This window comes from Paroedura picta, chromosome 11, assembly GCF_049243985.1.
Source record: "Paroedura picta isolate Pp20150507F chromosome 11, Ppicta_v3.0, whole genome shotgun sequence".
In the NCBI taxonomy this organism is placed as follows: Eukaryota; Metazoa; Chordata; class Lepidosauria; order Squamata; family Gekkonidae; genus Paroedura; species Paroedura picta.
Genome location: NC_135379.1, coordinates 40,571,643 through 40,583,998, shown reverse-complemented (window position 1 = coordinate 40,583,998; position 12,356 = coordinate 40,571,643). Strand labels below are relative to the sequence as shown.

Sequence of the window (12,356 nt, the reverse complement as noted above, 5' to 3'; positions counted from 1 at the left end):
AATCAAGAAAGTAAACTTCACTAAGATGCTGGAGGGGGAGATGTGGGAAGCAGGGGAAAGAATGTGGAATCCTCATTACTGACTTAAGCAGGGGTAGTCAAACTGCGGCCCTCCAGATGTCCGTGGGCTACAATTCCCAGGAGCCCCTGCCAGCGAATGCTGGCAGGGGCTCCTGGGAATTGTAGTCCACGGACATCTGGAGGGTCGCAGTTTGACTACCCCTGGACTTAAGGTTCACTTCCTGGGGCATTCCCAAAAAGTTCTTGCAAATTTGCATTGTAATCATGTTCAGAATTTTTAAAAAATACCATGGGGAGGAGACAAAGATAGTAGATGAAGTTGATACATATCTATGATGACATCACTTGAGACGGGAATGGTGAAGGAAAGAAAATCAAATCCTGAACTTTCTCATTGGATTACAGCAAATTGCCTTCCAGAGGAGGAGAAGAAATTGCAGTTTCTGAAGATTCTCAAACTGCACGGCAAACAGAGATTGCGTTCAGATCTGCTCCTTAATTTTTGTGTAAAAGGTTTCTTATTCCGTGATAATTTAGGAAGGCCACTGCTGCGATTTTGTGACTAGAAACAGTCTCAGTCTGTAAGGGAACATTTTTATTTACGAGGGAAAATGTCAGAGTGGTAACATTTATAGTGGATCTGTGACTTGAATAGCCTAGGCATGTCCAATCCTGTCAGATCTTGGAAGCAAAGTAGGGTTGGCCTTGATTAGCATTTGGATGGGAGACCTCCAAAGAAAAGCTGGGCTATGACATGGAGGCAGAAAATGGCAACCCACCTCCAAACATCTTTTGCCTGGATGCCAGGCAATCCTACAATTGTAGGCTCTCCTGGCCACACTATACGCACACCATACAATAAATAAATAAGTAAATAGTTTGTAAAGGTAGCCATCATAACATACAATACGGCACACTGGCAACCTGTCCCCCTATGTCCTATTGAGATAGATGTGAAGCATGTAAGAGCACCAAATAACCCGTGGGTATTATGAATACAGAAACCAAGCTGAATTTCCAAATGAAACATTTTGTTTATCTTCTGATGGAAACCTAGGACAAAGTCAGGGACATGTCAAAGTTGCAAGCTGTTCACACACATTCCTAAATCGTGTCATTTTTTTTTTTTACTTCCCTGCAGTGATACATTATTCATAATGTACCTACACCTCCATCTCTGGAGTGCTTTGCTGGCAATTAAAATGCAATCATCACGAAATAAATAACCTTAATTAAAACCAGTGCACAGGAACTTAAAACTAAAATGTAGCAGTGTAGTCAATAGGGAGCTGTCTGTTAACATGCAATTTTACAGAACTGCCAGCTACATCTAATAAGTCAACAGAAACACTTCAGAGACCAAATGTTGATTTGCTGCATTCTCTAAAGGATCCCGGATCGGAACACAAATTAGCAGATGATACTATCCATATGTAGCTGGGTTTTTTTCCTTAATCCCTATAAGATTAATGTAACTAATTTTCTATAATTACTGTAAAAAAGTATGAGAATGAGCAGTGACTCACTCTAGATTCTTTGATCATCCAACTTCTCCTTTGGTTTATTTATCAAACGATAATTTTTAGCAATTGATATAGTAAAGCTGTTTTAGAAAGTTTGAAGGAAAGCATCTGCCAATGCTGTCTATGTCAAAACCTACTATTATTTCCTTCCCCCAAACCTTGTACTTCTTCAAACGCATGTCTTTCAACAGTGATGTAAAGGAGGATATTTTGTTTTATATGCTTGCTCCATTTCCCTGCTTCATTAAAATAAGTGAAGAGAGAAAAGCTGCGGAGAGCAAAAAGTCATAGAGAGCAGTCTTTGCCATTCAGTTGTTTGGATATCCCTGCTTTCTGCTCTCTGTGAAAAGCCATGGGGAGCAGAAAGCAGAGGTTCAATGGCTCATGAACCAACACGAAGCAGATTGGTCCTGGTTTGTACGGATTTGTGGTTCAGCTATGAACTGAACCGAAAAATGCAGTTCATACTGATCCCTACCTATGCCTGCTGCCATCTCCTTGACCCACACCATTGTTTAGTTCAGTGGTTCTAAACCTGGAGGTCGGGACACCATTGGGGGTAGAACAACCCGTTCACAGGGGTCGCGGCAGGGTAAGCTGCTTGGCCGGGGGGTGTGACACCACTGTTGCCACTCCTCCTGCAGGCGCCCGTGCTCAGCTGTCAGCTGCTCCAGCAGCACCTCCAGAAAAAAAAACTATTTATATACAATCGTGAACGATGGATCTTCACACCATTGGTCAGTTTGGGTTTAATTTCTGTGACAGAACCCTTGCATGATTTGATGGTTGGGGGGTCACCACAACATGAGGAACTGTATTAAAGGGTCGTGGCATTACGAAGGTTGAGAACCACTGGATTAGTTAAAGCCAAGCTCTTGTGCACAGCCACAATGCAAGAGAAGCTAACGGGAATCCCAGGCTCAGTGTGATAAAATATTCCGTAGCACAGGCACCGCAGTTTATGACCACTACAAAACCTAACCCAATAAAAACATGCCCATCTCTTTCTGCATCGTTAACTCTCAAACAGTATCTGCATCTTTTAAAGGTAGCATGAAATACCTAAATATTTCTGCATGAGTTAAATACATACTAACACATTATGTTATGAAATTTTTATTGCTCATTTAATTTGGAGGCAATTAGTGGGTATCCGAATTTACCGCACACGTTTTTCAAATCTCAAAGCTCTTCTAACAGTCGATATTTAAGGAACATACGGCAAATGTGGATCCAAATGCAATAACTCCTTTTAATGAAGTGGAAGAACCGAATCAATATTTCAAAATACCCAGTTCCATGTACTCTTAGACATTTCAAAAGCATTACTGTTAAATCCTGGAACTAGGTGGGGACACTTGGAGATAAACAAAAACAAAAGAGCCAATTGTTTTACTTGATTAGGACAGTAAATTTATAGGGTAATGGTGTGATGCAGTGTTTTCAGCATTGGATTAGGACCTGGGTTCAAATCTCCCACTCAGCTATGGAAGCTTGCCTACTGACCTACCCTCTAAGACTAACCTACCCTCACAAAGTTGTTGTTGTAAAAATTAAGGGAAGAGGGTGGAACAATGCAAAAAGCTGCTTTGGATGGGTTCCAAGATGACCAAAGCGCTGGGGGCTAATGGATGACCGAGGCAGCCTGGGCAGCCAGGAAGGCCTCTGGGAACACAGGGCCAGTCAGTTTACTTACTGCCCAGTATGGGGACCTCTTTAAGAAGGTTAGACATACACTGAGCAAGCGCCGCCCCAGTGGGCTCAGTGCCAATTGGCAGAGCGTGGGCATTTAGAGGCTTGCTTGCATCCATGAGCACCCAGCAACTGCTGTCGCCCACCTGGGGTGGTTTCCAGATGGCGCTGCTTGCTGATCGAGGCGTGTTCCGACTGAAAGTAGGCCTTGGGGGACCAGAAGGCCCGAGCAGTCCTCTGAATGAAGGAGTACAGCTCCCCCCATGCTGCGTCCTGCTCCTGTAAATAAAGCTGTGGCCTTATTTTACTCCACTGACTGTGTTTTGAGTGTTCTTTCAGCCCAAAACCTGTCCACCTGCTACGCAACAGTCACTTCATCTGACTGGATGTTAACTACAAACTATGGGGGAAGGGTGTTTTAAGATACCCCCAAGGACAATTTTTAAGTGGGATCAACCACGATATCACAAAGCAGTGCTTTCATCTCTCTTCTCACATTTTTGGAGGTGTGTTCACCATGTGGTACAACCCTAGTAGAAGTAGGTTTGCCAATCTCCAGGTGCAACCTGGAGAATTATAATGGATTTCCAGACTACAGAGATCAGTTTCCCTCGAGAAAATTGTGTCTTTGGATGGTGGGTGCTATGGCAACCCCCAGACAGGGTCACCAGCACTCGGTTGAGAAATACCTGGAGATTCGAGGGGGGGGCATGGAGCCTGAGGAAGGCAGTGTCAGCAACCAAGGTTAGGCTCGTGACACAGTGTATGCTTGAGCATTCTGTGAAGAACACAGAGAACCATAGAGTAGAACCATAGAGTTTTTGCCAAATTGTAGAGTGCCTACCATGTCACTGCTGGGTTCTACTGGAAGTTATATAATTGTGCCAGTATGATGCTAAGGTGTGTTCCTCTTCCAACCTCATTTCCTCCCACTGGTGTTTGAGATATCAGTGGGCAATGAAACAGGAATCTGGCTATCTTTAACTCTATGGCATTGTAACCCTCTAAGTCCCACCACACTTCAAATACCATCCTCCCCAGGTTCCACTCCCAAATCTCCAAGCCAAAACTGGCAAACCTAAGTGGAATATGACCATCAGTAGACTATGCAATGTGACACCTCCAGACCTCACCACTTGATATCATCAGGACCCCCTCCATGACATCACTAGGCCCTGCCCAATTAATTGCTTGGGTTTGGATGCATGTGGACATGGATAATGTGTTTAGTTGTTGTTCTTCAACAAGTACCATCAAATTCTTTATTGGATTAAAACCCTATGAAACAGCCTATGGTTTTGAAACAGTTATGGTCATCCTACTACAAAGCAGAGAAGGGCCTCAAACAATATATAAAGAGGATAAGTTCAGCTGTGATCCTTTAGCGAGGGATGGGTGTATTACAAGAACACAAGAGTGTTTCTATTTGCAGAATGCTGAAGGGTATTCTGGAGGTTATAAGTGAAAGAGGAACATGAACTTGATTTCTTGTGACTTGTTTTTTGGAGAACGGACTGCTGGTGTGATAAAAGATGGGTCCTCGGAGGAGGCCATGTTTATATTTCATGGTTCATTAGAGGAAGTCTACCTTCAAGGGCAAAGCACAGGGACAATGTTAATGAAAGGTATACTATCCATAGAGGGGAATTGCTCTGCACACATGGTGGTGGTATCAAAGGAGGCAAGAAGAATGAAACATTTGGGGTTTCTTTCCCCCCCTTCTTTTCAACTTATTTTAGACAAATAAGATGATGAATCAAACAGCTGCTTAAAAACACAAACATGTACACAAATTGAATACGGATACTTCCATAGGAAAGAGCCTCTTGTGGCGCAGAGTGGTATGGCAGCCGTCTGAAAGCTTTGCCCATGAGGCTGGGAGTTCAATCCCAGCAGCCGGCTCAAGGTTGACTCAGCCTTCCATCCTTCCGAGGTCGGTAAAATGAGTACCCAGCTTGCTGGGGGGTAAACGGTAATGACTGGGGAAGGCACTGGCAAACCACCCCGTATTGAGTCTGCCATGAAAATGCTAGAGGGCGTCACCCCAAGGGTCAGACATGACTCGGTGCTTGCACAGGGGATACCTTTACCTTTACCTTTTTACTTCCATAGGAAAAGCAGAAAGCAACTTGAAGCCTTCAGCCCCCCCCCTCAATATCATTGTTTCATGATAGGGCAGAACTGATATAGAAGAGCAGCAATTAAAAAATGAATACCATGGTGCTTGGTTCCACCTGTGGTTAAGAAGCCAAGTAGCAACAGCAACAGTGAGGAAAGGGAATATCCTTTATTTGGGATGTGGCATCTAGATAGGTCCAGTGCAGTGCCATTATAGTAGAAATAATAACAGAAGACGACAACGAGTTGGTTCTTATATGCCACTTCTCTCTACCTGAAGGAGTCTCAAAGCGGCTTACAAATGCCTTCCCTTTCCTCTCCCCACAATAGACACCTTGTAAGGGAGGTGAGGCTGAGAGAGCCCTGATATTACTGAAGAAGAAGAGTTGGTTCTTATATACTGCTTTTCTCTACCCGAAAGAGTCTTACAGTGTCTTACAGTCACCTTCCCTTTCCTCTCCCCACAACAGACACCCTGTGAGGGAGATGAGGCTGAGAGAGCCCCAATATTAGAACAGCTTTATCAGTGCTGTGGTGAGCCCAAGGTCACCCAGCTGGCTGCATGTGGGGGAGGAGCGGGGAATCAAACCCAGCTCCTAACCACTACACCAAACTGGCTCTCAACAATATCAACTATGATATCAACAATAATAATAACCATTTATTAATAACTGTTTATAATGCACCGTATTAAAAATACTATACTACTAAATGAGGGATAATAAACAATCTCACAGTGTGACAGACGACGTGTGTTTCGAGAAGAGCCTGCTTTCATGTAAAACCTTTAAAATTTACGCACAATAGGAATGCTAACACTTCCTCCAAAGGAAACAGCATGAAACTAAACTGCACTAATTCCAGCTGGCCTTTCACAAGTAATTGAATTCATCCTACTTCTAACTAATCAATACTGAATTACGTTCCAGGCAGGACTAATGGAGAAAACAATCTGTTGTGCATTTGCATTGTGCATTATGTGGAAAGTGCTGCAATATGAAGTGTACCGACAAAGCTGAGCAGGGGGATACCATGAACATTTCAATGTGGTACCTGCTGTTATCTGCACTTGGTGCTGCTGAGCTCTGCTGCTACAGCTTGTGGCTTCTGTGGAGTGCAAGTCTAGAGACCTTAGGGAAGATATCTGAGGACCAAGTTTGCTAGTTCCTTTGAAATGACTTCCTTTTGAACCTTTGATTCTGGTCCAATCCACTTGTAGAGTAAGACTGATTTTGCACAGAAGGCTTAAATTGAATTCTAACCTCTCATGGAGTAATTATATCAATATGAGGCGGTTTGTGGAAGAGAAGTATTTGTAGTTCCCTGCATCCATTCTCATATCAAAGATAGCATAGAATCAACTAAGCTAGAAAGCATTAGGGGAAGAAACTCCCTCATGGAATCCTTATGGATAGAAACAACAGGTTAAGTATTACTTAGGATGTCAGAACAGGGAATTAAGAGAGTCAAATCCCTCCAACATTCCTGGAAATGATTTAAATGCCCCCCCCCCAAAAAAAACAGTATTCCTGCCATGCTACTCTAAGAAGTTGAACTTGGGACCTCCATGAATGAAGCACCTCCTCAAACCCAAGATGAAGGCGAAGACAAAATTACAGTAGCACAAGGTCAACAATAGTACAAAATAGAGATGCCGGTTGTCAGGTGCTGAATTCTTTCATCCTGCTTTTTTGAGCTCTCCTTGCTCCGTATGCTGCTGCCGCCACCTTTCAACTCCCTCCCCCTTTCCCTTTTCCGTCTGGAAGTAGTAAACTTTGAAATGGTAAACTGGTAGATTTCCTTAGCTTTGATACAGCCATTTGGCCAGCACCTCCCAGCCTGCTTGTCTTTGGGTATTCGTGCCTGGCTAGGATCAAATATTCTTTCATGGGAAAGGGTTGCCCCCCCCCCCATATCTGGAAAAGGAAGGGGGAGCCTGCTCTTGTTTCTATAAAAGCCCTGGCCCGATCTCAGGGCTTTGTTGCAGTCAAGTCTTCTGTTCTATGTGTACCTTGGCAAAGTGATTCACCCGTATGTCTCCTTTTCAATAAACTAACTTTGGGCTAAACTCCTGAGTCATGGTGTTTGCCATGTTCAGATTGAGAAAGGACGTTACAGCAGTACTAGAATAAGGTTCATGACACCGGTCCCCAGGTTGTACTTGGGGATCACCTGGAATTATAACTCAGCTCCAGACTAAAGAGATCAGTTCATCAGGAGACAATGGCTGCTTTGGAGGGTGGACTCCATTGCATCTTCCTCCACTGTGGTCCCTCCCTGCCCCAAATCCTGCCCACTTCTGCCTCTTCTCCCAAAGTCTGCAGGTATTTTCCAACTCAGCGCTGGCAAGCCTGGGACAAAATGATGTGCATTCCAACACATTTACTGAATAAATAAATTTGTTTTCTAGTTATATCTTTATTGGGTCATTGATTCAAAACACTACCTTTAGACCCACACAAGTCAGAGGTAGTGTTCCACATTTTGTGAAGAACCATACAGCAGAAACCCCCAGCCACCAAGAGGACTGGATGTAGACACTTCTGAGAGACCAGATGGCAACAGACCTGACCAGATGGGAGACTGCACTCTCTGCCCCAGACATGAAACCAAAAAATTGTGCAGCCTATGTACCCTCTTGCTGATCCACTAGAATAAGGACACTATGATGTCATGCTGGCTCCCTCCTTTTTTTCACTGTAAGATCTTCAGGATTGTTGGTATAGAAGAAATGCCACATAGCAATAATATATGACCTTTAAAAAAATCTCCATTTATTTATTGAGAGAGAGAGAGAGAGAGAGAGAGAGAGAGAGAGAGAGAGAGAGAGAGAGAGAGAGAGAGAATCTTTTGCTTGCAATAGAAAAACTTTCTGAATTTGGCTTAGCTTTACAGTTTGATGCAAAAGGAGAGCAAACAGCAACCATAAACCTATTCGTGACTCTGCAGGGTTCCAAGTTGCTGCAGAGAACACTGTTAAAGGAGCTGAGCAAAAGAATTTGTTCATTAAAAGAGGCATGCTGGAGCTCTCTTCGGCGTGACAGTAATCCATGTTATTTCCCTGCAAAGTTGCAAACAGTAGGCCACCACGATTAATTTTCCAACAATGCTGAGGATATTTTTCAATATTTTGGAATGCCAAGCTGCGGGCTTTTATGTAAGTCTCTCTCATTGGCTATGAATTTACTGCAATAGCATTAGGCACGCTATTTTTTTTTAAATGGTAAAAGGTGATGCTCCTTGTTCTTTTTTTAAACAAACAGTTAATCTTCCAACTTAAAAGGCAATTTCCATGAGCAAAGATAATCTGAGGTCTGACGTTTCCAAGTTCAACTTTGAAGGCTTAATGGTGAATACATTTGCATATACTTTTCCGGGAGGGCCAAAAGCCAAATGTTGCAGAACAAGTATGTCCCAGTGAAAGATTAAGAGAATTGTGTGTGTATGTGGGGGGGGGGGGGTTAAATCCAATCGGTTTTATGTTGTTTTCTGGGTTTTTTCAGTAATTTTTTACTTGCAAATGTTCATGTAATAGTACCTCTGTTTCTTTGAATGGGAACAGGTGAAATGAGAGTTTCAACTTAAGTATGTGCATCAGAGAAAGAAAATTCCTCCACATGCAGAGCTGAAATCTACATCTTGCAGTGGTACTCTTTAGTGGTGCAAGGTATTCTTCCCTTTCAAGCATCCATCATCTCTTTATCCTGCCAATCGCCAAAGAATGTTGAAAGCACCAAAACTAACTCAGGGCTATATGCTGTAAACGTTGTCCTTTACAGGAAATTTTTAAGCTTACCAACCAACTTGTATCATGTAGTAAAACCCTCAGTACAGATCCGAAGTGGGGTTCTAGCCCTAAATATCACCATCCCCAAATCATGTTTTACAATTTATCATTCTGGACCCCCAATATTTCAGTATAATAATGGCAAACACTGACCGCCCCCACTCCTCAGCAGAATTTTCCCATATGTCCCACTCCCTCCCCCGTCAGCAATGCTGTGTACATCATTTTTTTTAATGCAATGCATAATTAGCTTATGGAATTCATTGCTGCAAACTGTAGGGACAGTCATTAGCCTAGATGTCTGGGCAAAAGGATTAGACAGTTTCATAGAGCGGGTGTCAGTCTGAGTGTCATAAGGGTGGGAGCCCCGGACCCTGATCTATATACTGTGTACTATGTGAATTGGGAAAACCTGATGATTAAGGGGAGATATTTTCCTTTTTAGTTATAAAAAACTGGCCTGTTGTTTCTGGGAGATTCGGTAGAGGATGGTTTTGCATTTACCTAAACTGCGGGCTTCAGCTTTTTAATGAAATTCCTCGGCCCCTTGGGTAGAGTTTTCCCTTCATTCACACTGTATACTTTTAATTATTTTTGTCACAGTTACGACAGACAGTGAAATGCCATCTGTTAGGGTAGAAACAAAAACAGAAGAAATAACTACTACGAAGGTTTAATTTCTTGATACGCTCCAGATGGACAACTTGAGTTTTCCCATCGTTTTTTTGGAGTCACTATTGAATCTAGACTTCCATCTACAATAAACTGGTGTGTGTTCATGTTACCACAACAGTGTTGGATAAGGAGTTCCTGATGAGGATTTCTGAAAGACTGAGAAGATTTTTATTGGCAAAATGCTGAGAAACTTATAAGGTACAAGGGAGAATTTTCCAGGAAGATCCTTCAGACAACAGCATGTAGTAGCCTTCCTGTAAAGGAGATTTCCAGTAATGCAAATAAAAACCACACAATTGCAGGTCATAATGAGATTCTCAGATAATCCTCCTGAGCCTTTGTTATCACATACAGTTTATCCCAGCCTTCTTTCCTGAGGTGCCCAAAATATGTTTGTTAGCATAATACAATGAGATTTCTTTTTTTGTGTATCTATTGTTTCATGCTAGCTACACTGTTTCCTTTTCCTTTTTTTTTTTAATAGAGTGATTTTACCAACAGTATGTCTGGCAATACAGAATGATAGCTTCTATATTCAAAAAGATATATACCTAATGAAATCAAGCGATCACATCCCAGAATTATAAGTCAACACCCCAGCCGACTGACAGGAGAGTGAAGGGCCCATGTGACCTCACCACTGACCAGACCACCACTTGGTAGTAGGCATGAGCTAAAAAGGAAATTCAGCTGAATCTGAAAGACACAATTTGGCAATTCAGAAAAGATTCAGGTCTGTCATCAGCTGATGAGCATGCTGTTGCTTCCTTTTAAATGCCTCCCCATTTGCAGCATGTGGGGTGCCCATGAGCTGTTGATGACAGACATCCCACCTGCTCCATTTAAATGCCTCCCCAGTAGGGGAGGGCCCATCTCCCTCCCTTGTCAGATGTAATGCCTTATTATTACACTATATGCCTATTATTAAAACATGTCTATGAGTCAATGTGATATATTAAAATAAAGCCCTCACTTTAATTTGGGCTTAACAGAGATACCGGTAGGTCTGACTTGACTGCTTCCACACCGCAGTGGTGCTCTAACAATTCCTGATTTAACAACAACAACAAATCTTGAGGGGAAGCCTTCTGGTAGGGAGGGTGTGGAAACTGTGTGGGCAGAGACAAAGAAAATGTCTCACCTGAGCACCATCTGCAAAAATGCACACAATGTCCACACAATGGCCAGAAATGTTTTTGCTGTGATTTTTACATTCATTTTATTTCCTTCATTTGGGGACCCAAAATGGCTGGCATTGTTCTCCTCTACTTTATTTTGTATTTCAAAAAGCTCATAGCAGACTTACCAAAACAATCACAACAAAACAGAGGAATGGAGAACCCAGAACCCGGACCACGAGAAGACAATGGCATATGGATGACCTTAAAACTAGGAAGTCAAGGAGGGGTAAAATGTCTGTGCAGAAACTGCCTTAAATTCCCAATATAATGGGCTGGTCAAAACAGTTCTACAGCTGTCTGGTAGAAGATTATTGCCCTCTCCACCCAACCAGCTGTATAGCGGCTACATTTCTTTATTTAGTTCTCTGATCTTTTAAAAGATTTGTGCCTGCCAACAAGAAGGCATGAGTCATTTCTGTTTCTTGTTTTAGTTTTGATTGGATAATCATTCAGAGGCCCAGCTCCTGAATGAACTTTTTGTGCCACTGATTGAATGACAAGGATCCTTGCTAGGGCTCTTTCCCTTAATCTACAGCCAAACATAGCTGAACAAAAGAATTTTCAGTCTGTGTCATTAAGACCTGCAATCAGCTATTAACCTCAGATGGCTCCTCAATTTGCATTAGGATTCAACTCAGCCCCTCCATTTGTAACTCAGACTTTTGTAATGGGAAAGAGAAATCTGGCACTGTCTTGTAAAATTTTTGTCTACGTTTTTTCATCAGAAAGCAGAATTTTTCAGAAATATGTATATATATTTCTAACCAGATGGGGTTCCTCCAGTGGCCTTTTCCAAATATGTTTTTTTCCTGGTTTTTTCCCATTTCATTAACTACTTGCCTGTATTCCTCTTTGCTATGTAAAATGCAGGTCTAGAGTCTCCTTTCCTTTTGTAATTCATGGTCCTTCAGTGGATTTGGCTGTGGGACGAAATGAACAAGACTAAAATTCTATACTCATCCTATCAATATTGACTGAAAAGACAAGCAATTTCCTCTGGGTTCACAAATGAATACTGTTTTTGCAGTGGACACAGAAGAGACACATCACAACATGAAAACAAAACATTTCCCTTCCCCACGGGGCCATATTCTATCAGCCTAAATATATGCCGCCAACTTAGAGAGCAGTCTATTCAAGGGGGCTTTCTCCCAAGAAAGTATTCTTCAGATGGCATGCTAATGCATTAAGCGAGCAAGGAAAATCAAATATAATTAGAAAGACCCTTAGGAGTCATCTGAATCTCCTCGGACCCAGGAAGTGTATCAAAAGATTCTCTTTGAATATTAAATTAATGCTAGGGTAATTCACCAGGACTAATTTATGTGGGGGACAATAAGGGTGTCTTCATTGTTTGATG

At 42.3% G+C, this 12,356-nt stretch overlaps 1 long non-coding RNA gene across 1 annotated transcript in view; it reads right to left on the bottom strand.

Moving 5' to 3' along the window:
• Positions 1-10,508, bottom strand: part of LOC143821066 (uncharacterized) — a 41,894-nt gene extending 31,386 nt beyond the window's left edge. Inside the window, exon 1 of the long non-coding RNA XR_013225655.1 lies at positions 10,367-10,508. This is a non-coding gene — a long non-coding RNA (uncharacterized LOC143821066). The remainder of the gene's footprint in view (positions 1-10,366) is intronic.
• Between the last annotated feature and the right edge of the window lie 1,848 nt (positions 10,509-12,356).